This window comes from Aethalodelphis obliquidens, unplaced genomic scaffold (assembly GCF_003676395.1).
Source record: "Aethalodelphis obliquidens isolate GAN/ISIS:26980383/991018 unplaced genomic scaffold, ASM367639v1 scaffold55, whole genome shotgun sequence".
Classification (NCBI taxonomy): domain Eukaryota; kingdom Metazoa; phylum Chordata; class Mammalia; order Artiodactyla; family Delphinidae; genus Aethalodelphis; species Aethalodelphis obliquidens.
This window is the reverse complement of record NW_020837999.1, coordinates 12,857,424-12,883,769: the sequence shown is the minus strand read 5'-3', so window position 1 is coordinate 12,883,769 and position 26,346 is coordinate 12,857,424. Positions and strand designations below refer to the sequence as shown.

General features: G+C 47.5%; 1 protein-coding gene and 1 pseudogene across 1 annotated transcript in view; both read right to left on the bottom strand.

Moving 5' to 3' along the window:
- Positions 1 to 26,346, bottom strand: part of CD247 (CD247 molecule) — a 78,028-nt gene that overhangs the window by 38,138 nt on the left and 13,544 nt on the right. The gene's annotated exons all lie outside the window — the stretch shown is intronic.
- Positions 16,046 to 21,708, bottom strand: LOC113609259 (V-type proton ATPase subunit e 1 pseudogene; annotated as a pseudogene).

Here is a 26,346-nt window from a genome sequence, read left to right as displayed (position 1 = left end):
AAATATACCAAACACACACGAAAGTAGAATAGTGGAATGAACCCTCTGTGCACTTATCACTCGAGCTCAACAATGATCAACTTACGGCTCTTCCTTTTCTACATGCCTACCCACTCCCCCCTTCCCGGGATTATTTTGAATTCAATCACAAGCATCGTATCCATCATTTTATCTAAAGATAACAAATCAGTATAAATAAGTGTTTATCCTGGGTATTTATCAGGGTAACCAAATAGTTAATGAGGACTTTATAGAAATATTCCACCAAATAAATGAACAAAGAGCTAACTCCTAATGAAATAGCAGCTCTAAGCAATGATCATCAATTGCTTCTCATTTCACCAAAAGAAAGACCTCGGGACATCACGAACCTCCTGACAAAATACACCAAACCGCCTTGAAGTATTTTTGCTACAACGTCAAACCTGAATCCCATCAAGCCTCCAGATCCAGCTGCCAGTTTATACAATAGAGGAGGCAGAGGAACGTGTCGCACACCACCACAGGGATGCAGTCAGCAAAATCCTGACTGTGGGAGACTCTATGGGATAAACAACCTGGCTTCCTCAACAATTCAGTTCAAGGAGATAAAGAGGGTTGTGGGGAGGACGGGGTATGGGGAAGGAAACTATAGATTTAAAAGATGAAGCAGCATATAAGCCAGCTGGCTCCTCCTTCAAACAAACACACTGTAATGCTGAAAAAGGAAAAAAAAGATTGGAGAAAATTAAACCCTGACCATATATTTGATGATATTAAGGCATTATAATTTGTGTAGGTAGGATAATGGTATTGTGGTTATGCTTTTTTAGAAAGTCCCTAACTTTTAGAGATACATACTGAAATATGTACAGACAGCTCATTATATTATTTTCTCTATTTTATATGTGTTTGGAACAGAAAGAGCCACCCTGGTTTCCCCCTTCGGAAGACAGGGAGCTGGCTAGAAGTGCAGCTTCACTGCTAAGTGCAACATTATGGGTTGAAATGGTACCTCTCCCAGGCTGCTGGCACTTTTTCTGAGATTCTGGTGAGCTCCCCAAGGTGGGCTCTGATTCTGGGGCTTCTCTGTGCCTCCAGGGTGCCAGGCCCAGGGCTGTGCCCCTGGGCTCTCCCTAAACCCTGCCGAGCAGGGGAAATGAACAACCCTTTCAGAGAGCATTCAGCTCTGCTCCACTCTTACTTAGCTGCATACGTAATTTCCTTTCTTTACCTATAAAATCAGAGCAATAAAACTAAATTCAGAGGGTTGTCATAGGGATAAAATGGCATAAGAAATGCGAAGCTGCTTTATAATCAGATTAATAACTCACAGTAATAATAAGGGCTAACATATATTGAAAGCTAACTATGTTCCAGCTTTAATTCTAAGAGCTTTACGTGCACCATCTCATTTAATTCTCAGAAAACCCTATGAGGGATGCATTATTATTATTCTTTTCTCACAAATGGGGAACTCAAGGCACAAGGATATAAAGGATCACTACCGGTGTGTATATTTGTTCTTAATGCACAGAGATGAAGAGGCTGCTGACCACCCTGTTGTAATCTGAGGGACAGCAGGAAGTCCCCTCTCAGAAAATACCTTCAGATGGAGGCATCTGGGTCTCTAAGAGGTCTCTGATAGAACGGAAATGACCCTGAGAGGGGTAACACATTAAGCTTCTGTGCACTGTGAATGCCTTACTATGAAACTGTTTATCACATTGCTCTCTCTCCTCTATCAGGACCCTGAGAGAAAGGAGGACTGACCAGGCCAGGAGACCTTAAAGGGAAAAAGGTATTAAGGACAAAGTCTGTGATCTTGGCAATTTTACCTGGAGCCAGTCCTGACGCCAACCTCAACTCAGTGCCAGATGACAGGCAAGGAAAGCTGCGTTTCTTGTTCTCACGCAGACCCAGGGATGGGGAGGGCCCTACTGGCTGTGCCAGCACCCACCCAGAAGACCCCTTCCTCACTGCCCCCTCCCACCCACTCAGACTCTCGCAGACTGGCTCTTGGGACTGCTGATGCTTTCTTGGGAAGCCGTCTGGAGAACCTCAGGTGCTACTGGGGCAGCTGCCAGCCCTGCCGCCAGATCTGGGTCTCCCCTCCCGCCCCACTGACCCAGGCCGGCCAGACACTGTCATTTTGATCCCCGCCAGGTTGTCCTGGAAGTTCTCAGCCCAGCCACACTAAGGCCCTTGTAAATCCCTAGATGTCTTTCTTCTGGGATGTGCTCTGCGGGACCAGGTAAAGAATGAAAAGGCTGGACAAGCCAGGCCATGGAGCTGTGAGGGGCCGAGGGATTTGGAAAAAGCACTCTGTTATGGCAGTTCAGGTCTTATACGTAAAAGCCAATGCACTTCTGGCTATGCTGGCAGGTGTCCAGTGTCCAGCACACACAGGTTGAGAGGCTGGCTGCAACCAGCCTTGAGCAGATTACCCCATAGCCTTACTTTTGTTTCTAGTTGCCCAGTTAAAGGGACAGAGAAGAACTTGGACCTGCCTGAGTGAAGGGGAATATGGCGAAGGGCTTTCAAACCATGAAGAACGGCTGAGGATGTTAAGGTTGGCAAAGGCAAGACTTGGGGACCTCAGAGATGCTTTCAATATTTGAAAGTCTGTCTCATGGAAAAGAGTTTCCATGATACACACACACTGTGTGTGTGTGTGTGTGTGTGTGTGTGTGTGTGTGTGTGTGTGTGTGTACTTGATCAGTAGAAGAAGCTTCGCTGAAAACGGGTTGGAGAGGCCATATGGTGGGCAGGAGTGCTGGCTGTGGAGTCAGAATGTCCAGCTTCAAATCCCACCTTCTGTGCCTCAGTTATCTTGTCTGTGAAATGGGAATGAAAAATAGTACTTATCTTCAAGGACTGTTGTGGAGATTAAAATGAGTGAATATGTATAAAATGCTTTGAATGGCCTTGTTTCTTCCAAGTACTCAATAAATGTTAGGTTAATATAATGTTCACAACTGTCAGAAAATGGAAACTTGTATGCTACGGTAAATGAAGATAGCAAGATCCAAATTGTATGATGTGATTCCAATTTTGTTTTTAAAATGCACATTATTTTGGAATAATACTAGGAGGAAATACTGCAAAATATCAACAATAGGTTAGGTGATTTCTGGACAATAGGATTATAGATGATTAAAATTTTTACGCTTTTAAGTTCTGCATATTTTGTAGGTAAGCATATATTACTTCATAAATGGAAAAACGTTTTTAAAGCTATCTCTCTTTTCAAAAGGCGTAGTATGCTTAAAGATGTAATGAGATCCTGGTCACTAAAAGGGTTTAAAACACCCTGGCCCTAATAATATTCAAACCCATATGGCTAATGAACAGTTGCATTATTTACACTGCTTAATCCCAACCATGTAAAGAAACTAATGCATAAAAATAAAGACTGGAAAGAAATCGATGACCCTGGTAACAATGATTATTCTACAAAGATGGATAATGATCGCGGTTTGTTTGTTTCTTTATTCTTCTCTGTACTTTAAACATTTTCTAAATGAAATATGCATGACTTTGAAAATGGTAGGGGAGGGGCATTAACTGGAATGAAAACTAAACCAGAAAGAAATCAAAAGAAAAGGAGGTCAGTCTCGATTAGCTCAAAGGTCCCCCTAGATCTGCCTATCTAGTTTCCACAACCATGCTTCTGTGACCACAAGACAGTGGCAATTACATGATGTGACACATCCACCTCGATCCGCCACACACTGCAGCCCATTGGTGGTCATGCCCCACTTCCCTCCCCTTCCCCTTCAAAACCCGCCTAGAAGTTCCGCTTTGCTTTTGCATCACATTGCAAACCTCTCACCCCTACTCCCACTCCCCCCGCCGCCATGTGGCTTCAGCGCCTCATACCCTGGTCACCCAACCTTCCACCTGTGTCCCCTGTCCACATCTCTCCCCCCCCAGCCAGGTCTGCCTCTGTGTGGCCTCACTAACACCTGCCCCCTCCATGCCCAGACCACAGCTGATCCCTCACCCGGGACCCCTCCCCTGTCCTGTCAGTACACGGATCCAGGTTCTACCGATCAGTCAAGGTTGCCTGCAAATGCCAATTCTTGTTCTGCACCAAGTCATTTATCACGACTACATTCTTTATTGCTCTTGACCATGGGTCTTGCCTTGCCCATTTGGGAGTGAGCTTCTTGACTGTGGTGCACGTTTTCTACTTCTCCATTGTCTCCCATGCCTCAAACCAAAACACCTAGCTCCATGCTGAGAGGTTACTCAGAATCCAGAAGCATGCACTGGCTGGACCATGTTACTCCATGGCCACTGCCCTGTGGTCTGTCACCCCAGTCCCAGCCCAGGCCAAGACCCAATTAGGCAGACATCCAATGGATCTGAAAAGATAGTAGACCTGGGCCAGGTAAGGGTGATTTGTCAGGGTAGCCCTACGGTTAAGACACAAGCCTGCCCTGGAGTCAAAGAAACACAGTTCTCACATTTCCCTGAACATTTGGTGTTTGGTTTAGAACTTCTCAACGTGTGCCAAATGGAGAAGAACTGGAGAAGTTTCAGTAGGGGCATGACAAAGGGAAACAGCTTGGAGAGTGGAATAAAGAGTAAAGAAAAAAGGGTTAATTTAGCTGGAAAAAGAGTTGACACGAACCCACGCTAGTCTTTTTTTTTTTTTTTTTTTGAAGATGTTGGGGGTAGGAGTTTATTAATTAATTAATTAATTTTAGCTGTGTTGGGTCTTCGTATCTGTGCGAGGGCTTTCTCTAGTTGTGGCAAGCTTTCTCTAGTTGTGGCAAGCGGGGGTCACTCTTCATCGCGGTGCGCGGGCCTCTCACTATCGCGGCCTCTCTTGTTGCGGAGCACAGGCTCCAGATGCGCAGGCTCAGTAGTTGTGGCTCACGGGCCTAGTTGCTCCGTGGCATGTGGGATCTTCCCAGACCAGGGCTCGAACCCATGTCCCCTGCATTGGCAGGTGGACTCTCAACCACTGTGCCACCAGGGAAGGCCCCCACAGTACTCTTTAATATACAAAGAAAACCGTAGCAGCTGTGCCCACTATAGTGCTGCTTCACCTTTCAGAGACCACCCCCCTTCCCAGTCAAGCCCCCCATCACCGCTGGAGGTCTCTTCCTGTTCAGCCAGCCAATGAGCCACCTCGAGATCTCTCCCAGCTCTAAAAGTTTAGTCTGGAACCTCTTAAACCTAAGACAGTAGGCTCGGGAGCATGTAAACAAGGGTGACTGTGGAATATTCTTCTCAGGTAAGTTTAGAGAAAATAGAGACATTTTAGAGAATGGTTTAAGCAGGACCTTTTGAAACCTTTTAACTCTTCCACCTACTCTGCTTCAAATCAAATGTGAAGATGCATCTGTGTTCCCCATAAAATATATACTTATTTTGTTATAAAAAGATTTGGCTTTTATCAGGCACTCTTGGCAATTTTTATAATGTGAAAAAACTCCAACCTATAGCTTGTTTTCACATGTAAGATTTATGTGAATATTTAAGTCAACAATAAGGCTGGTATAAAGCACAATTATAGTATTGCCTGAGACTCAGTGCCCAGTGCATTGTTCTCGACCATTATCCATTAAGAGGTGGGATAAGAACATTGTTATTTATAATAGATAGAATACAAAAACTTGGAAATAACTTACTTACACCTATTACAAATTTTAGAGTGGAGTCAAATTATGCCTATGTTAAAATCATTTTCATTTATTTGCTTTCCAAAAGTTTTCTTGACCAGGGGGGAAAGTTGGGAGTAGGGTGAGAGTGGGATTTCTGTGAGCCCACGGAGAGCACAGATTCCAGTGTCATCCAACATGGGTTGAGATTGAAAGAAAAATTCAGAATTACTGCTCTGATTATTTTGTGTGAAATGTCTTATTTCTTTCTGAAACCCTAAGTTTCTTGAGGATAGATGCAGTAAGTTCATGATGCAATCCAGGACTGAGCATTAGGGGCTTAAGAAATAGCTTATTGAGGGACTTCTCTGGTGGTCCAGGGGTTAAACACCCACCTTCCAATGCAGGGGACGAGAGTTCGATCCCTGGTCGGGAAACTAAGATCCCACATGCCATGGGGCAACTAAGCCCGTACGTTGCAACTACTGAGCACACACTGTAGAGCCCACGTGCCACAACTAGAGAGAAGCCCTCGCGCCACATAGAAGAGCCCGTGCAACTAAGACCTGATGCAGCCAAATAAATAAATAAATACATTAAAAAAAAAAAAGAAAAAGAAAAAGTAGCTTATTGAACTGACTAATACTTAGTACTCCAGATGGAGACACATCAAAATTGGCACCACTGTCCCAACTTTCTCCCAGAAAAGCAGAGGGAATCACAAGATCATCACTTCATTTAGCCCCACGAGGCTCATCAGGAAATCCTGTTTGCCCATTTTACAGGGGATACTAAGGCACAGGGCAGGTGGGGAAAAGCCCTATACTGGGTGCTGAGAAGGACCCCGGGCCTCCATTGAAGTTGGTTTCCGGCCTTTGGCAGTAGGCTTCTCTGTACCTTTCATTGGGTGTGAGCCCTGCCTAAGCAACCTACACACCCCGCTTCCCTGGGGACCTGCTCTAGTCACCCTGTGGACCACTCTTAGAAAGAGGCTCAGCGCTCTGAACTGTCTCAGCAGGACTTAGAGGCCTTCCCCTGAAAAGTCCCCTGACTTGAGGACGATCTTGAACCCACAGCAGCTTCAGTCCCCATCCCCCACTGCTCTGGGATGAAGGGGTCAAAATGACATCTCCTCTCTCTCGTGATCTTTCAGAACCGTGCTCACGAAATGTTGAGCTCCTGCAGGTACTGGTGATAAAGAAAGAAGGCAGGTGGGTCCTCCCCACCGACAGCCAAGAGGCTGCTTGGTTGTCAAGTCACTGACTTTCGGGTCGTACCTAGGTTGAGTGAGCCTCTCTCCTCTGTGAGTGTCTCCCAAACACATTTCTGCACACTGGGTTGGCACTCCCTTCCTTTCCCTCCTCTGCCCACATCCCTCTCCCATCTCTTGCCCTCACCAGAAGCAAAGCCCCTGCAGGCTGGGGCCAGGTGCTGACCTTTAAGAGAGCGGAACTGTGACAGGCAGCAGAGGAAACCCAGCAGCTGTGGAAGCAGCAGCCCAGGGAGGCCCGGGCCTCAGGCCTCCCAGCATCGTGCAGGGCCGGAGTGACTTTAAGGAATCCTTCTGGACTCAGGTCCCGAAGGCCTTGTGTCTCTTCTACTGGGAGAGAGCCTGGGAAGGGAAGGTGGGGTGGCGGGGAGTGGGAAGTGGCTTCTCCTACACACGCTGCCACAGTCCTTTAGGGCAGAGCCCAACTTTGCCTCAAGGTGGATGAGTAGCTAAAATGGGGGGAGCGAGAGGCCTGGGGTGAGCCCGGGTTTGGGCCCTTTCTGAGCTGCCCAATCTGATCTAATACTCCCCACAGCTGTACCCATCGAGCAGCTAGCCAACATTCGAATACCTTTAACTTATCAATTACAACGCCCAGTGGAGGAGACCGAGCCCCTCTTGGGGCTTTGTCACCTAGACCCTAAGAATAGCCACCCTCTCCTTCCTACTCTGCTTTCCCACCAACCTCGGATGTCCTCGTGCCCTTTAAAACATTCATGCTAGTTTTTCCCCCACAAGGGAGCTGGTATCTATTACTATCTCCTATGTTCCCAGCACTGGTTATAAAAGTGTATTTAATCCTCAGAACCCTACCAGGGAGATGGGTCATATTCTCCCCATCTTACGGAGAGGAGGCAAGGATCACGAAGGTTAAGTTATTTGCCCAAAGTCACACAGACGGTAGGCAGAGGTGCTGTTCTGTGAGGCGGCAAGGCCCACGTCACCCGCCGCGGAGCGCCTGCTTCTGGAGGCCAGCTGGAGGGTTGGCGCACGATGTGCCCAGTCATGACGATGACCATGACACTGAAAGTATTTTACATTTGCACAGCACTTTCCAGCAGTGCTCCTCGGCTCTGAATTCGGGGCATGAACTGAGTCCGAGAAGAGGTGTCGGTCCCCTTCCCTCCTCCAGCCCAGAGTCACCTCAGCCACTTCCCGAGGGACATGAGAAATCCTTCGCCCACTGGATTGGCCGCAGCAGGAGGTTTCCTAAACAGCAGCTGTCCGGGCTGCCCACAGCAAGTGTCCCTCTGCCCTGCACTGCCGCCACCCAGTGTACGGGACTGGGGGCAAAGGACCTCAGTCCCAGCTCTGCCTGAGGGGCGGGCGGGCCGGGCTGTGTGGAGAAGTGGGATGGGAGGTGGGGACCACGCTGGTCAGTGTGCAGGCTGCAGGCACAGCTCTCCCGTCTTCATTCCTTGTGCTCTGGCACAGCGGCCAGTGACCCGCTTTTATTTTCTTCCTGTTTCTCTGACAGCAGCGTGCTCTTCGGGAGTCTGATTCCTTTACCCTCAGTCATCACTCAGATACCACCTGCCCACCCTGCCCCGTCTCCTCCCTCTGTTTTCCCCCTTCCCCATGCTGCCTGTGGGCATGGGGGCCCCTTAAGCTTCCACCTCAGTCTCAGGGACAGCCAGGGCCCCTGGCTCTCAGCAGCCCCCCTTCTTGTCCCTCCCCCTCAGGGACCCCAGAGGCCAGGGCGGAGGTCCCGGAGGATGAGGTGCCACCTGGAGCCCTCTGGCCAGAGCCTCCTGAAAGCACGTCCTACATTTAACTCCCACCGGTGCTACTTCAGGAAAAGAGAGGCAAGCGAGGGTCTGAGTGTTGCAAGGAAGACGTCCCTGCCTGAGCAGATCTTCAGATGGCCCGGGCCACGGCAGAGTGGGGTCAGGGGTGGTGTGAGTGGGCCTGTCCCTCCCCGCCTGCCTCTCCTCACTGGACATGACGGGGTGGAAGCCCTACAGCTAGTAGAATGATTTACAGTTCAGCAGCTGCGCTTGCAGAAACTCAATCCTGGCCTTGGATTGCTGGAGACTCAAGAAAATAATGTTTATACATCTGCCTCTCCTGCGAGCTCCCCGCAATCAGGGCCCATGTCTTATTCCTCCTGCAGGGCTGGCTGGCACACGGAGTGCCAGGCTCCTGTGGGGAGGATTCCCACCTGGCATGCCTTCCTTGGTGGTTAAAACCTGGGCAGCGGTCTAGAACACGAGGAGTGGAGCTCAGGAAGCCCTCCTTTCTGGCCTGCTTCCAGCCCCGAAGCCCCACAGACACTCTGGGTGGGATTTAACGATTTCCCACCAAGAACGATATGAATTTTGCTCTCTGCTTCCCTCTGGCTGAGCCCCAGAGACCAGTATGGCCATAGGGTGGGTATGGGGGAAAGAATACAAGAAGGTTGAACAACCAGGACATTAACCAAAATGAAAATGACAGGGCTTCCCTGGTGGCGCAGTGGTTGAGAGTCCACCTGCCGATGCAGGGGACACGGGTTCATGCCCCGGTCCGGGAAGATCCCACATGCCGCGGAGCGGCTAGGCCCGTGAGCCATGGCCGCTGGGCCTGCGCGTCCAGAGCCTGTGCTCCGCAACGGGAGAGGCCACAACAGTGAGAGGCCCGCGTACCGCAAAAAAAAAAAAAGAAAATGACAGGAGGGCTGTCATGGGGGAGGGGCAGGATTTGTGGTCCACCACATTCCAGAGCCTCCTTCCCCTTGCCTCCCTGTCCACACTGCCCCTCGGACCCCTTCAAGGACACACCGCCATGCTCCGAGGGGCAGGTAGCCTCAGCTCTGCTGCTCCCAAGAGATAACGAGAGAAGAGGCATCGTCCGCCACAGAAATGAGCAACATGGAAAAGTCAGTGGAAAGAAAAACATGTTTTGATCACAGCAAGATCAAGAAACTGATTTGGTTCTGGCCTCGACTCCCTCATTTTTCATATGAGAAATCCAATTCAGAAGGGACATAGGACCTGCCTGAATCACTGCAGCTCTTGAGACACAACGAAGAAAGGTGGCAAGTGCCCTGGCCTTGGGGGCCAAAGTGCTGTGGACCATGGGCAAGTCACTGAACCTCTCTGAGTGTCACGGGCCAACTCCACAGGGTTGTGGTGGGACTCGACAGAGATTGCTTCTGTGAACATACTGTGTCAACGGAAATACAGAAATAAAACAGAAAGGGATCTGTGGCAGAACTGGGACCAGAGCCCTGATCTCCTCAGGCCCAGGCCCCCATCCAGAGCCCGACTTGAGCTCAGGGCAGAGCGTACACTCTGGCAGGCACCCCTCCGATGGCATGCAGATCTGTTTCCCACGCTGCAGAGGCCAGTCTCTGCTACCACATCCTTTCTCTCTGGCTTGTGGGACCTGCCGCCTACTGAGAGGGTCAGCACAGGAAAGTCCCCTCCCACCTTGTGAAAGAGCTCTGACCACTAACGCCGGGCCACGGCCAGCTGTTTGTACACTTTTGCATGAGTTAGAAAGAGGCATCTCTGCGGAGGCCAGCCCTAGGTTATCAACACCCCTCCTTCAGGTGGGTGCTCCTGGGTGCCCACTGTGAGGGGGCACAGGAAGCTTCCAGGACCCACCGGCAGCCTCAGCCTGGTGCCTTTGTCCGGGCTCAAACTGATAACCACACGTGGCCGTTCTGACCAAAGGGGTCACTAATCTCACAGAGCCGGACCCACCATCCTTCCAGCAATGCTTTATCAAGTGTTTTTTGTGACAAGGCAGCAGGGCCAAAGGGAACGGGCACTGCACCGGGCATTGGAAGATGCAGGTCCTTGTCCCACAATATTACTTTCTAGCTGTGTTCCCTTAAGGAACTCAGTCAGCCACCCAGAACCTCAGTTTCCCCATCTGTCAAGTGGGAATGACAATCCCTGTCTCAAAGGGTTTGTGATAAGTTGCTGATGAGATAATACTATGAAAGTGCCTTGTAAAGTGGAAATCAGAATAAGCCTCTATTTTTAGATATTAGAATAATATTAGATATTATTAGCATATGTACTAACAAAAACTTTTAAACAATTTCATTGCTAAGATGACATAATGGTAATCTTGAGACTTTTTTTACAAAATAGAAAAAGACCCTCTCTGATGGAGCAAAACCAATATATCCCTTTCTATATGTGCAGGCATATTTTTATGCCATATGGGAGCATATTCTGGTAATTCAAATAGTTCTAAATTAAAACTTGGGGCAGTAAGAATATGGTGAGTACGGGGAGGAAGCCTGCCCTGAGGGTCTCTGAAGGATGGTCTGTCTTTGGGCTCAGCCTCTTCTAGGAGGGAGAAAGCAGCCGCTTCCCCCTCCATTTCATTAGTCCACACCTCGTGGAGAGGCAGCTTGAAAAGCAGGGCTGAGAAGCACATAATGGATTTGTGAGGTTTTAATACCTGACTGCCTGCAAAAGACTAATAAAAATCCAGGGCAGGATTTTCTCAAGAGGAATGTGCCACTGTGGAATAAAAATGGAAGAGAGAAGGGAGAGTTCCAAGAAGGATTTTTCCCCATCCTCTGTGTTTATAGGTACAGGTTTTGTGTTCTTGTACGACAGTTTAAAATATACATGGTGTTAAATTAGTAGTCCAATAACAAAAATAAAAGGGCTCCCACATCGCCTTCTTTGAAGATACGTATTCAAATAGGATAAAATGTTATCACGGGCTTTTGTGTCTGGAAACAGGGTTAATTAAAGATTTCCTGCCTGCTTTGTGAATAGGTGACACTCCCATTGAGACACCAGCAATGCCCTGTCTACTTAGTCGGCTCTGCTCATTTTCTTTCTATTCATCTAGTTTGGTCGTGGAATTCCATGGAAGCGTGACCCCGTTCAGGGACCAGAGAAGCAAAATGCTGCTGTTCACCTAGACCCTGTGTTTGCCCAGAAAACTGATACGTCGGGGATGCCAGGACACAAACCCAGAGGACAGGGACTTGGGTCTCCTTTCCTGAGGATCTGTAAAATGTGATGTGACTGGTCCGAGGGAAAGAGGCCGACGGGCTCCTGGCCGATCGGTTTTCAAAGGGCAAGAGCCCAGCTGCTGGGCAGCGGCGGCTTTGTTGGACCAAAGCCCAGGGCGGCCCCTCCCAGCTCTGAGTTTTCCCCACCTCCTGCTCTCTCACAGGCGCTTTCCCTGAAACGAAAGAACCGTGATGCATTCGTTCCTTCAAAAGCGGCTTTAAAAGTGCATGAAACACAAGATTGAATGCCACCCAGTCCTGCCTCTGATCTGTGCCCGCGCTGGGGTATTGGCACAGGCAACCCAGCGAGGAAGCCGGCCTCTCCGCCTGGGACGCAGAGCCGGTGTAGCCGCCAGATGCTCCCCGTCTCCACCCCCTTTTTCTGACCTTCTGGCCCAAGTAAGGAACAGTAGCTTGCTCATCTTTGTGTCCCTCCCAACACAGAGAACCACTGCAGAAAGCAATCCATGTCCCTCAGAAAAATACGTACATACAGGCGGGAGGGCTGGGGCGCATCTGGAGGGCCAATGGCCTCACAATGCCAAAAAGATTATTCTAGATGCTGCCCTCAAGGCCCTTTCACCTTTTCTCCTCACCTTGCCCCAATTTTACTTAATTTTTCTTCTCCCATTCTTTCTGTTTTCTCCTCTCCTTCTCTCTTTTCTCCTTTGACATCTCAGAAGGAACTTATATAAGCAGTTATTATATTTTTATGTGTTAAACTCATTAATTTGTTAAATTAACTTGTCACTTTTAAATAGTATATTTTATTCTATATTTATAAATTCTGAAATCCTAGCTTTGGCTTCTCTTCCTTTTAAAAAAATTTAGACCATCTCACATCTATTAAAATGGCTATTATCGGGCTTCCCTGGCAGTCCAGTGGTTAAGACTCGGTGCTTCCACTGCAGGGGATGTGGGTTCGATCCCTGGTCGGGGAACTAAGATCCCACAGGCCGCGTGGCACAGCCAAAAAATAAATAAATAAAATAAAATGGCTATTATCAAAAAATAGAAAATAACAAGTATTGATGAGGATGTAGAGAAATTGGAACACTTGTGCATTATTGGTGGGAATGTAAAATGGTGCAGCCACTGTGGAAAAGAGTTTGGTGGTTCCTCAGAAAATTAAAAACAGAACTACCACACGATCCAGCAATTCCACTTCTGGGTATGTACCCAAAAGAACTGAAAGCAGAGTCTAGAAGAGATATTTGTACACCCATGATCATAACAGCATTATTCACACTAGCCAAAAAGTGGAAGCAACCCAATTATTTACCAACAGATGAATGGATAAACAAAATATGATATATACATACAATGGAACAGTACTCAGTCTCTAAAAGGAAGGAAATTCTGACACATGTTACAACATGGGTGACTCTTGAGGACATTATTCTAAGTAAAATATGCCAGATACACTAGGAGCAATATGGTATGATCCCACTTATAGGAGGTACCTAGAGCAGTCAAATTCATAGAGACACAGAGTAGAATGGTGGTGGCCTGGAGGTGGGGGGAGGGGAGCAGGGAGCGTTATTGTTTAATGGGTATAGTTTCAGTTTTGCAAGATGAAAAGACTTCTGTGGATGGATGGATGGTGGTAGCTGCACAATGATACAAATATACTCAATACCACTAAGTGTCTACTTAAAATGGTTAAGGGGTAAATTTTATGAGTATTTTACCACAATAAAAATGGCAGGGGGGTGTGGAATTTAGAAACACATACTGTTAAAATTGTCTTAGGCCTTAAGACTGTCACATTCCACATCTGTGAGGGGGGAGGAGAGAAAGAAGAGGTGAGCAGGTTAGGAGTCATCGTGGGTAGGCTGCTTGTCCACAGAAAGGCTTAACCCTCAAAGCGCTGAGGAAAGCAGGAGACCTTGCCTCTATCACCCCATCCATTATTCTCCGGTTCACTGTCACTTACTTTCCCGAGTCCAGCATGTTCCACTGCTTTCAGAGATAAAGGTAGGTAACAGCTTGTAAAATTTAGAAGCTGATGTGTATGAAGAAAAAAAAAAAAAACCAGAAAAAGAAACACCAAGAAAACAACAGGCTGGTGAGCTCTGTGAAGCCTCCTACTAGCAGGGAGGGGAATTTTCCTCTCACTTCACGTAGGCTGTCGTCTTCAGCTTCAAGTCATCGACAACCTCCCTGGCCAGGGTTAGCCCCAGGTGGGGGACACCACATCCCCCCAAAACCTCTTTTTGAACTGACAGTTCATTTTGCCCTAAGTGGGATGTGAGAAACCACTCAAATCCATCTCAAAGGGACCCCGCTGCGGGTGGGTGTGAGGGAAGGAGGCTGAGCCAGCGGTCTTGCCCAGGGACACCCAGCATGGTGTCAGCTTGGAGGAGCAGGTCCCACAGTTACAGAAGGCTTCGTTCCCCGGATGCCATGGGGTCTACTGGGGGCAGAGAGGAAGGCGATGGGGAATGGCAGGCGGGGGGAAGGGGTTGGGTATTTTTTGGATTCCATACATATTCCACTTCTGGGCAGGTGAAAATGATTCCACTGCCACCCTAAAACCTTTCCTGCCTCCCCTCCCTCCGTTTTCTTAATTTTTCTTCTCTTTTCTTTCCAGCTTCCCCTTTCCTTCTCCAGCTTTCCCCTTTCTGCTTCATAGAGTAAGCATCAAGAGACAGCTGTTATGACACAGAGATCAGACTTGGGGTTACCCAGGGGGAGGGGGGAGGGAGAGGGATGCACTGGGAATTTGGGGTTGGTAGATACAAACTACGTATTACATTTAGAATAGATAAGCAACAAAGTCCTACTGTCTAGCACAGGGAACAACATCCAATCTCCTGGGATAAACCATCATGGAAAAGAGTATTTAAAAAAGAATGTCTATGTGTGTAACACTGAGTCCCTTTGCTGTACAGCAGAGATTGGCACAGCACTGTAAATCAACTATACTTCAATAAAAAACAAAAAAGCTGCAAAAAAAAAAAGAGAGAGACAGATGTTGCTTAGTTGAGCTCTTTCTCAGTGTCGCCCCTGGGTTAAGGGCTAACACGGGTTACGTCTTTGGATCCTCACAACAGCCATATCAGATAAGTGTTATTGCACCCATTTTACGGATAGAGGGGCTGAGGCTTTGAGAAGTTAAGTTAAACGTCCAGGGTCACACAGTTAGAATATGCTGATGGTCTGCCTTCAAAGCCAAGACGCATCACTCTGTTGCTGTATTTTTTTGCAAATTCTCTTCCATTCTCTCATTCCTCTTCCACATCTTCCGCCTTCCCTTCCTTTTCCTAACGAAGTATGTCTGAGGATAACGGTGTCAGTGGGGAACGGAGGAGAAGTCTGACTGATAAGGAGAGGAAGAGAAACCCTTCTTGGTCTTGACCACCATGGTTACAAACGGCCATCCGTTCTGCCCTTTGGAGAGCAGGCCAGGAGGGGTGTGATGTGTATCCTGTCACACGTGAGATCTCCAACAGATGGAGATAGGCCAGGAGTTTAGGAAGCTTCACGAGGAAGATGGGTGATGCAAAGTTTGGGCCCATGAATGCACCAGAGGCAGGCTCCAGGAAGCAGGGACACTGAGGGGAGGGGAGACCTAGCAAGTCTACTGCCGGGAATTTATTCCAAGGAACTAATCCCAAATGTGGGTATAGATATATGCACAGGAATGCCCACAGCAGCACTGTTCATAATGCATCAAAATGTGAAGCCATTTAAATGTCCAACAATAGGCAGTGGTGGCATAAATTATGGCACTCTATGGGCACTAAAATTGATATAGAGAAATACTTAACAAGAAGGAAAGACGGCTATGATTTATTGTTCAGTGAAAAAAAGTTACAAAACTAAATGCACATATTCAAACCTCGAAGGATAGTCACCAACATACTAATGAGTCTCAGTAGCAAAATTTTTTAAAATGATTTTTGTTTTCTCTTTGTTCTTTTCTATATCTACTAAGTTTTCCACAATGGGTATGCTTTGACCTCGTACTCATTAAAATATGAAAAATGTTGTGTTTTAAAGTGTGTGTGTTGGGCTTCTCTGTTGGCCCGGTGGTTAAGAATCCGCCTGCCAATGCAGGGGACACGGGTTCGATCCCTGGTCCGGGAAGATCCCACATACCAGGGAGCAAAGCCCGTGCACCACAACTACTGAGCCTGCACGCTAGAGCCCGCGAGCCACAACTACTGAGCCCGTGTGCCACAACAAGAGAAGCCACTGCAATGTGCACCGCAACGAAGAGTAGCCCATGCTCGCCACAACTAGAGAAAGCCCGTGTGCAGCAACGAAGACCCAACGCAGCCAAAAATAAAATAAATAAAAGTGTGTGTGTTGTAGGTTCTAAAAGCAGGTATTAAAATCCACCCAATTTTAAATAGGATGCAGTAGAATTGCTGACTTCCAAGTCATCTTTTGCTTATTTCTCATTTTCTTTAGTATTCTAGGACAGGAGAACATTTCTTGGTGGTGAATTACTACTTTTAGGGGCAGCATCAAGTAAATAAGGACATAAAGATTGTAAATATTGTTGGTATTTGATCTGGAAACAGTACTGATCTCCTTGGATACCTATTATCCTAGAATTTAGAGTTAAAATAAGACACAGGGATGGGGGAAGGAGCCTGGCAGAGCAGAAGGAACACTGGGCTGGCAGTCCATCCTGGGCCAAAGATCTAGAACCACAAACTGTCAATTGGAACAAACCTAGAACTCCCTATAGAAGGGGCACTGAACCCCATCCATGACCTGAATTCCACCTCCAGCATCTTTCTGGCTCAACCCCCAGCTTCATGATTATGCTACCTCCTTTCTTGGGGCCAGTGAACTAAAGGGATTAGGACAAAGGAGATCTCCTAGCTTCTTTACCAAGCATAAATTCCATGATGCAGAGGGGAAGAGAGATGGTACTAAAAAAAGTCTCCTTTGTCGTTTTACCCAGGGCTGTCCTGACCAAATATCCTATTGAGGGTCTGGCCCTTTCTCCTTGGTGCCTAGTATAGACCCTGCTGCAGATGTGTGATGGGTGCTAGCAGCTTGGCCTTGGGATCCTGGCCATGGCAGCTCTCTGCCACCCTTCCTGTCCTCCAGCCTCTCCTCCAGCCCCAGCCAGGGCAGCAACTTCCGTGCTGCTCAGGTGAAGAGCTGCCTTCCCATCTGCCCATCTGTTCACATTTCAATCCCTCTGTGGCTTAGTGACTTTGGTTGTTTTTCACACCCCAGAACAGATCAGCTGCTAAAACCAACAATGCTTTGACATATTTCTACATGAATCCACACCTTTCTGACTCTTTGTTCTGGAACACTCAGGTCCCTCAAGAGTCAGAGGAACGGGGACATTGGAGAGGGAACAGGTGGAGAGGGCCTTGAGGGAGCTCGAGATGGGCACATGCTTCAGAGATCATCAGAAAACACTTGAGATTAGCTCAGACAGACCTGGCCACTGGCAGACACTCCATTTGACATTTCTAACTGTATCTGTTCAGGCATTCATTCCTTTTTAATTTATAGTAATAGAAAATATTTATTACAGTGCTACTATGTGCCTAGCTCCATCTGAGCCCTAATTCCCAAATTCTTTAAGGTAGGTAGAGTTATTTTGATTTTATAAAGGAGCAGACAGTTTCAGAGAGGTTTAGTCACTTGCCCAGGGTCGCCTAGCTAGGTAGTGATAAAGCCAGAATTTCGATTTAGGTCTGGTTGCCTCCTAAACCTATGCACTTTCCACTTCCTGCTGAAACTGACCTCCCTCAGTCCCACAGTCTGGATGGAAATGCAAATGGAAGACAGAAGGAGGCATTTGTCAACTGTGGATACCCAATGTCAAGTGGTTGCTTTCCATGATTTATAGCTGTTGCCCTTGGGAAGAGCTGTCAAAAAGCCATTCTCACAGGACAGCCCTGTCGGGGAAAGTGATTAGCAATGGATCTATTGCTAGCCTCCTGTGCTGGCCAACTTAATGACCAAAATGAAGTCAGACTAGATGGTCCATCAGGGCCTAACCCATCAATGAGTGATTAACCCACAAAAATGATGACTTTAATCCACCAATTCTCAACCGGGGGCAGATTTTGCCCCCTAGGATTTTGGCAACATCTGCAGACATTTGGGGTCATCACAACTTGGAGGTGCCATGGGCATCTAGTGGGCGGAGGGCAGGGATGTGGCTAAATGTGCTACAATGCACAGGACTGCCTCCCACAGCAAAGAATTATCCAGCCCTATATGCCATAGTGCGGAGGTTGAAAAGCCCTGCTCTGGGCACTCAATCAAAAGGTATTTGACACACCTGGAGACCAAATATCAAAAACAGTAGCTATTTTGTTCCTGCAAAATTGTCACTAGGGTTAAACTGTACAAGAATGAGTGGTGACCAAGGTGTCCACACCCTGTTAGGCTAGTCATTTGGCATTGTATATTTTTTCCAGTTTGCCTTCTTCAAGAGTGGCCCATGGAATTTACTTAGCCCTTCTTTGGGTTAAAATCAGGAATGGAAATTTTGACCTCTAAGAGGAAAATAAATAGAAAATGAAAGTATGTGTAATAATGGAAGCTTATATGCAAATTTTAGTTGAGTGTATTCTTTTCTATAAGGTTGCTCATCCCGCTGCATGCCACTGCTCCGGGCCACAGATATACCTACAACCTGTCCACACGTTAACTTTCTGGGAGAAGAACGTGGATTTGGACCCAGAAGAATGAAATTCAATTTCCAGCTCTACAAATATAACTAATCTTGAGCAAATCACTTATATTTTTTAAGCTTTAGCTTAAAGAGAGCCCCCACCAATAAAAGGGGGCTAACCTATACATTTCAAAGGGATGTGAATTTTTCATTGAAGTAATTTACATTAAAGCACTTAGCAAAACTATAAAGTGTGATCGAAGCACTCACAAGATGACGATCACACACACAGAGGGCTTCTCCTCCATGGGGCATGTGGGTTTTCTTTATTAGATTGTTCCACATTATCACTGCCTATGTACGTTTCTCCTGGGTGATATTCTATTTCTTATGCTGCACTGGAGAAGTACTCATTATATCATGAAAGGGAAACTGAATTCAACTTATTTTACTCATGTCCCAAAGGAGATTACTGCTTCTGAGAAGACAATACATCCTTTACAATGAGAAGGCTTAGGATGATTAGGCAGACAACGTTTATGATGTAGCTTTCCATTTTCCCGATGATGAGATCTTGACATCACCCAATGCTTTCTTTTCTTTTTTTCTTTTCTCCATAGAAAGCAGAAAAATAATTTATTCCAAAAGAGGGCAGAAATAAGAAATTCAACATGAAAATATACTTTGGTATAGTTCTGGTGGGACAGATTTTCCCTCTGGACATGTTCTCCTACTGACTGCCCCACTGGAGTCTTATTGTCATGTAACAGTTTTTAAACACGTCGCTGATTCTCATGTTGTAAGCAGGCAGGAGCCATCTTCAGATCCACAGTTCCCAAGGAGAGAGTAATGTTATTTCTCAGAAGAACAGCACTTTCTATCTCGGAAGATTACGTAAACATTTTATAGAGGCAGCACAGTTTAGATTCAATAGGCACATCATTCATCAAAGTGTAAAACAGGTGACAGGAAAAAGTACTGCTTTGTAGAATAAATATTCAAATGTTGTGTGAACGTTTAAGGCAGCTGACGGCCAAAGTGGATGACTCAAGGAAGGTGGTCTGGGTATGGAGGCGATTTTGCATCTAGAGGAGTTTTCTTTGTGATCTCAATGACTGAGTACTGGAGAGCAGGTCTTCTTCCTCAAGGCCAGTGATGCTTGATGCACCATATGGTTTCATTTTTCAACTGTGGTCCAAGGAGAGGGTTGAGTTGGGCCAGAATTGCAATCAGCCGAAAGAGACAGCAGCAAACTGAACAGGTCATCAACATGGTGATGATAACTCCCCGATTGGGGCCCTTAGGGATGAACCAGGGCACCAGGAAGCCAACGAAGCCCCAGAACACACTCGTCACGATGAGAGGCACGGTGCGGCCGGTATATGCCATGGTTGCTGCGAGAGGTGCCAGCCCCTGCCCCGCCGCCTCACTTTGGTCCCACCGGAAGTCCCAATGCTTTCTTGTCCTACAATAATTCTTACCACTTTGAGCCAGACTCTTACTGCTCTATAATTCTCATCTGTTTTTGTCTTTCCTTAACTTAACAGGATGCTGGATTTTTACTTTCAAAATCAACACAACTTCAAGGGTTAAAGAAGGCTGAAAATAGAATAGGTCATCCTTTTATTATAACCTGAATTTAAGATTAGAGAGGTGGCCTGTACACGTACGTGTGTTATTAATTAACTTTTATCTGATGATCTCAAAGCACGGGTAGCAATTCTAACACACATGATTTCTCATAACTGCCCCCCACCCCTTGCCTGTAAAGGCTTGTTATACAGAGCAGAATTATTATGAGGACAATTAAGCTGTGTGTTGTGATGTGCTGTGAGTTCCTGAGAATAGAAACTCCCGTGACTAAACTCTCCATGAACAGAGCGAATCAGAGAATAATAACAAGTGCATTTATCACTCAGGCCAGCCGAACCACATTGGGGTTTCCATTTCACTTTAGTGAGAGAGCTATCGACCTTGAAGATACTCCCCTGGCAAATGTAGGCCATTTTTTGTTTTAAGCTCACACCTGTGCTATCTGCTCACTGGAGCCAACCACACACTCCAGCTGGGCAGCTGCCTAAGGAGGGCACAGCTGCCTCAGGTGTCTCCCTGGTACTATGGGCTGGGATCAGGCGAGATGGGCAGACACTTACTGATAGGGCCTCCTTTCAGACGCAGAGCTGGAAAACCAGGCATACGAAGTAGTGGAGGTAGATTTGGACCCAAGCATCTGACTTCTGATCCCATTGTTCTTAACCAGGGGTGGCAAATACGGCCTACGACCCAAATCTGGGCAGCTGCCTGCTTGTAAACAAAGTTTGTTGGAACATCGCCATGCTTTTTTTTTTTTTTTTTCCAGCCCCTCCTGGATCAGTTGCATCCAACCCCATTACCACACGTCAGTGGGTGGGCCCTGAGCAACTGCAAATGGTGCTGGCAGGAGGTACAGGCTGCAGGTGGCTTGGTGGCTGTCCCTGTGCCCCAGAGAGAGAGCCTGAGGCAGGTCTGTCTTAAAGCCTATGGGGAGACATGTGGTCAGGAGCGCCCTAATCGCCCAGAGAGAGATTCAGACCTGGTCTCAGCATCCCACACCATAGCCCCCTCCTCTGATGGTACCTCTTCCTGCAGTCGTATTCATGGTGGAGCTCAGCGCAGTGAGGACCCTGGGAACGGCAGGCATGAAACCTAGGCGGCACCACTCACTAATGACAGTCCTGAGACTAGTCTCTTAGAGCTTTGGTTTTCTCACCCATAAAATGGAGCACTGCTGCCGAGTACCTCATGGGGTTGTCATAAGACTGAATGGGCTGTGTGGTGGGACCCTATGTGGAAACACCGGGTGCAGGCAGGCACGCGATAAACATCGTTAGAGATGGAAGTTGAAGGTAAATGGAAAGTTGGCAACAAGAGAAAGAATCTGAAATAAATGAAGACTGTTCTGCTTCAGGATGTGGTCCCTTTCTCCTAAATCAGCTGAGCAAGAAGGACTCCTTGCTGACTATGTGAACCTCACTGAGTGGCCGTCTCTCACAAAGGAGGGGGCCATTTTCCAGCAGTAGAATAAAAGCTGTGCTGCTTCTAGTCAACACTCTCCTCTCACAACCGCCCACACCCACAGCCCAGAGATCCCTGAGGTGCTGGTTGCTAGCAAGAAGAGAAAAGGAATCCTAGAAATTACTTTCTTTGCCATGAATATCCTTTTTTTTTTTTTTTGCGGTATGCGGGCCTCTCACTGTTGTGGCCTCTCCCGTTGCGGAGCACAGGCTCCGGACGCGCAGGCTCAGTGGCCATGGCTCACGGGCCCAGCCGCTCCGTGGCGTGTGGGATCTTCCCGGACTGGGGCACAAACCCGTGTCCCCTGCATCGGCAGGCGGACTATCAACCACTGTGCCACCAGGGAAGCCCTGAATATCCTTTTAATACATTTTCTTGTCCCTTTCCTACCTCCTAATTCCCTCTCTCTCTCTCTCTCTCTCTCTCTCTCTCACACACACACACACACAACACACACACAATCTTCTTGCAACAGCAGAGAAAATCAAGGTCATCCCTAGTCCTGGTCTACATACCTGTGTTTGTAAACAAGCATGTCTCGCTAGAGTCAAAATTCATTCTTAACTAAAACACACTCACAAGGCCTTTCCTTGCAGTCAGGGCCCTCATCCAGTTTCTCAAATGCTCATGGACTGCAGAAAGCTACAGAGAAATGGCCAATTCCTTGTGACTCTTGCCAAGAAGAACATGTTTGAAGCATTTCTTGACTCAGAACTGAACTGGAACCACCCTGCCTCACAGCTGGGGCCCCCGGCAGCTGTTACCTGGAAACACAAATTCATCTGTTCTTCCTTCACCAGCCAAGGAGACCACACAGAAGGCAGGAGGTGCCAGCCACAGCTGCCACCCTAGCCCTTCCTCCTGTCAGGGTCCCTCTGCCATCCAGACCACTGCTATGTGGAGTCGAGATGGAGCTTGGGAAAGGAGGGTCTGGAGCAGGTAGAAGAACTGTCTCAAAAGCCCTGCCTCTTGAATTACCATTCAGATTCATTTCGAGATTGCAGAATGTGCTGGCAATGTTTTTCTAAAGGGCAACCCCGGTGCTCCTGAGATGGGAAGCACCCTCCTCTCTGACATGTTTATTCCATCTTCCGGAGGGAGGGAGGGGACCAAGTTGGCTCAGCAACCCCACAGCCTGCATCTACACCAGTCACTTCAGCAGGAGCTTGACAGTCAACCAGGCTGGAAACGAACACCTATGCCTTGAGCTAGAAGTGTCTTTTCCCTTAGAGATACCTAATGGCAAAGACCTCGGTGCATTTAACATGTCTCTTTCCCTTCCTCATTGAGCCACATCATGGAGAATGACAATCCGTGTTCAAAACAAATAAATCGAGCCATCACAGAAACAACTCTTCCAGATAGTCTTAGGAGAGGTTGAGAAGTATCTTCTTGTATTTAGGTAAGAAATTAAAATGATGACTCAAATCATAATTACAGCAAGGGACTTGTTACATGGTGCTTGGGAAGTTTCACAATGTCTCTATACCCCTGAGGTACCGTTTTCAAAAGGGTGTCTTAGTTTGGGTTCTTCCAGAAGCAGACCCTGAGACAAAGATTGGAATACAGGTACTTTATTTGGGAGATGTTCCAAGGAAGCATTGGTAGGTGTTATGGACGGAACTGTGCCCTGCAAAAGACTGTTCAAGTCCTAACCCCCCTCCCCTACCCAGTACCTGTGAATGTGATCTTATTTGGAAATAACGTGTTGGCAGATGCTCGAGTTAAGATGAGGTCACTGGAGTAGGCTCTAATCCTATAGGACTGTGTCCTTATAAAAAGGGGATGTTTGGACACAATGACAGCCAGAAGCTAGGGGAGAGGCATGGAACAGAGTCTCTCTCAGGAGGAACCAACCCCGCTAACACACTGATTTTGGACTTCTACCCTCCAGAACTGTGAGAGAATCAATATCTGCTTTTTAAGCCAACCAGTTTGTGGTACTTGGTTACAGCAGCCCTAGGAAATGGATATTGCAAATACGTGCGGGAGTCTGGCAGGAACAGGAAGGAACTCAATAAAGGAAGCCTTATTGGCTAGTTACCCCGGTTAACAACAGGGCTTCATCATGCTGGCAAATTCGAGGACACAACGTGGAACAGGGAGTGCAGAGTTACCACACGTGACGGCAAAGCCTTTTGGGTCAGAATTCAGTCACTGGCTGAGGGCTGCTCCAGCAGGGCATTAATTCTCCTGCACTGGCAGCCTGTAGGTGCACAGGGTGGAGCAGACTCCAGGGCCAGAGCTGGGCCTCGGGCCAAGAGGTGCAGATGGCAACAGCTGGAAGGCAGGCCAGGTGCTGAGGGGGAGGCCAATGCGGTATGAACAGGCACCACCCACTACAAAGGATGTGCTAAACTTTCCTGTGCTGTTGGGAGTTTCTGTTGCAGAATTTAATACATAGGTTATGTAAGAAGAGTAAAATATCATTGGCCCCTCTTTTCATTGGAACAATCCTGCCAATCAGTGCCCCCAAATGTCCCCCCGATCATTTGCCTGTCCTGACTGCCATGGAGGTGTGAGTAGGGCACGAGAGCTGCTCAAAAGGGACGGAGCTTCTAAGCCCTTACCTGGGCATTTGCACTCATGCTGCTGTCATGCCTTTGATAGATACTTCCCTTTCCTGGGGTGTCTTCCTCTCCTCTGCTTTGCATTAAGTCCTACCCACTCAAATCCTTTGTCCCCAAAGTGCATCCCTTTACTCCTCCAGCCTAGCTTTCTGATAGCCCTCACATTTTGAACCACTCAATATAGTCCTCCATTGAGCTTGTCTCGATCTGTATTCTGTAGGCCATTTAATAGGGGTTCCCTGAAAAAATAAATGCCAAATGGGGTCAAATCAATTAGCACAGCACTGCATGCTGTATCTCCCTCTCTTCCACCTGGGGATGTATGTGTAAGGCACATTTGCAGAGAGAAAGTTCTGACAAGTCCTGCAGTGAAACAACAACAAACAAAACCTTCCTTAAGTTCGCCCAGACTAGCGTTTCCAATACTCCTGTCCCCTCTTTCTGTGGTACAGCATTCCTATCTTGCAGAACACAGTTTGGGAAACAATCCCTTTGTTATAAACTTCAGTGAACAAGGCCTTTAGGATTCAGCTCCTTTAGATGAGGAAGGTTGGTTCATGTGAGCAGCTGGTCCCAGGGAGGCAAGTCAGTACTGGGCCTGGGGTGGGGGTGGGTTACGTGTCTCAGTCCCAAGGGCCATGAGTGGAAGGTGCCCCCAGGCTCTCATCCCGGAACCATCCTGAGGGTGGGGAATGAGTTTCCAGGGATGGGCAGGGGACTACTAACAACCCTAGCTGGTGTTTCCTGATTTCCTGAGGTAGGACATCCTGTTCCTAACAGCAGATCTGCCCTTTTCCAACTTTTTGTGGCAAACAAACCTCAGCTCCTCCCTCTAAGTTTATAACAAACGTAGAGGCTCTTATCCCGCACCCAGAGGCAATGTGGTTCACAGTGGGGGCCAGGTTGACTGGGGCCAAAGTCCAGCTCTGCTAGCTTTGCACCCCTGGGCCTCAGCTCCCCACCTGCATAATGAGGACACCAATAAAAGTCCCACAGAATTAGCTGACCTAATGCATGTAAACAACACAGAAAACAAGCTCCTCTCAACAAGTGTTAACTGTTACTGCAGCTCATATCACTTTACCAGACTATTCGGATACATCTATCAGCCCTCGAAACTGTGAGGTCTCCAAGCACAGCAACTGGGATTTATCACGGTGCAGCACCGACGTGTAATAGTGCTTCCTCAGAAAATACATTTAGGATGAATTAAGGCACGGCTATGTTCTGCATTTTATTTCTACCTCTGATAATATTTCTGACAAGGAAATGTATCGTTAAAACATACCCTCTTGGGCTTCCCTGGTGGCACAGTGGTTGAGAGTCCGCCTCCTGATGCAGGGGACACGGGTTCGTGACCTGGTCCGGGAGGATCCCACATGCTGCGGAGCGGCCGGGCCCGTGAGCCATGGCCGCTGAGCATGCGCGTCCAGAGCATGTGCTCCGCAACAGGAGAGGCCCGCGTACCGAAAAAAAAAAAAAATACCCTCTTCACTCATAGAAAGATTACCTGATTTTTCTCTCACTGGTTTTAGTCTTCTCTCTTCAGCTAGATTAACCTAACAGATGCCCTGTCATGAATGGAGGTGAGTTTGGCTGCCCGGGCATTGGATCAGTGGGTCACTGTCCTTGTGGTCACCATGGCCCCGGGGCAGTCACAGCAGAGATGTTTAAGATGCCATGGATTTATCTGCACAAAGAGGTAATTTTTCTTTTTTTTTTTTTTTTTGCGGTACACGGGCCTCTCACTGTTGTGGCCTCTCCCGTTGCGGAGCACAGGCTCCTGACGCGCAGGCTCAGCGGCCATGGCTCACGGGCCCAGCCGCTCCACGGCATGTGGGATCCTCCCAGACCGGGGCACGAACCTGTGTGCCCTGCATCAGCAGGTGGACTCTCAACCACTGCGCCACCAGGGAAGCCCCAAAGAGGTAATTTATCTGTCTCTCTTAATCATGAATGGGGTGCCAGGCAGAGAGGTGAGACACCCAGGTAGAGCCGCATCACAGAAAGCTCTTAAAAGGAAATTCTTCCAAATTCAAGGGGTCAATCCTGCTCACCCCAGGGAGGTGGTCCATTGGTGAACAACTGTCAGGAAAATCTGGGCACATCCCTCCTTAAGAAAATTAAACGTGTCTGTCTATGCTATGATAATCCAATAAGTGAAAATTCACACTCATGAAAATAGCTAAATTAGAAAATGAACGCTTGCATTACTAAATGATTCAATAACACTCTCCTAAGTATATATATATATATATATATTTTTTTTTTTTTTTTTTTTTTTTGTT